Genomic DNA, 1,076 nt, shown 5'->3' on the forward strand with positions numbered 1-1,076 from the left:
CCCTCGCAGAACCGCCGTTGGCTCTGCGGCGCGCGCCGGACCCGGCCCGCGACAGCTTCAAACAGGGCCGAGCCACCGAAACGCGGGGGGGGGGGAGCGGCGCCCCCCTCCCGCCGCTTCCGAGGGGCTCCCACGTTCCCGGGGGGGGGAGGCAGCTCCTCCTGGCAGCGCAGAATGATCCGCCGCTCTAAGGAGCCCCGTGAGAAGCCTCCACGTGGTGGGTGGGGGGCCGCAGCTGCAAAGCGCCGCGGATGGATCACCCCTCCGCGCTGGGCGCCAATGGGCCGTTCCGCAACTTGAACCATAACAGCCGCGGCGGGCGCTGTGCTGCTCTACCAGTCGTTAGACAGCGCGCCCCCCCCTTCGGTGAATGGAATGCTCCAAGGAGTGTGCCAAGGCGGCGCTGTGGGACTGTCCCATTTGAAAAGGGGGGGGGGACACGAGTGCATGAAACGGGATCTCCTCGGCGAGCTCAGCCGCAGCCGGGATGCGGGGCCGAGGACGCTTTCGGCTTCGCTGCGGGACGTGGGGAGGGAGCTGTCGGAGGGGGCGCGGAAACGCAGCGTTCGGCKGCGGGACCTCGGTTTCCCCAGCCCTCGCGCGTCTCCAAAGCCSCGTTGGTGAATGTTTGCCCTCACGTTCTTCCGCGTTGACTTGCTGGTCTGTAAATTGGGGCTGATGGGACTTACCCATCTTCTGCTCAGCGGAGCAGAGCTGCCCGCGGTCCTCTTCGGAGATTTGCAAAGGGAAAACCACCGCATAAGCAAAGGGAGATTTTTATTTAGGTTTGCTGCTGCGCCGGCGTGGCTTGATGCCCAGGGAGCGTCACGTGCTATTGCAGGAGACCTCGTGTGCTCGGCATCTCTGAAAAGCCAGCCGGTGTCCTGGAGGAACATCCACTTTACATGCCGGGGCTGCAGAAACCAAACACGAGACCCCTCTTTCTATAACCTTTCCGGCATCTAGTGCCGTTAACAAAAGGAGCGCAAAGCAGAGTTTCCCTACTCCCTTGCTGTCTGGCTGCTATCTGCGGGATGTAATCTTCCTTAACAAAGGCATTACTCACCGCTGTGACC

The sequence above is a fragment of the Rhea americana genome, unplaced genomic scaffold, assembly GCF_003343005.1.
Source record: "Rhea americana isolate MKP2758 unplaced genomic scaffold, rheAme1 scaffold_189, whole genome shotgun sequence".
Lineage (NCBI taxonomy): Eukaryota > Metazoa > Chordata > Aves > Rheiformes > Rheidae > Rhea > Rhea americana.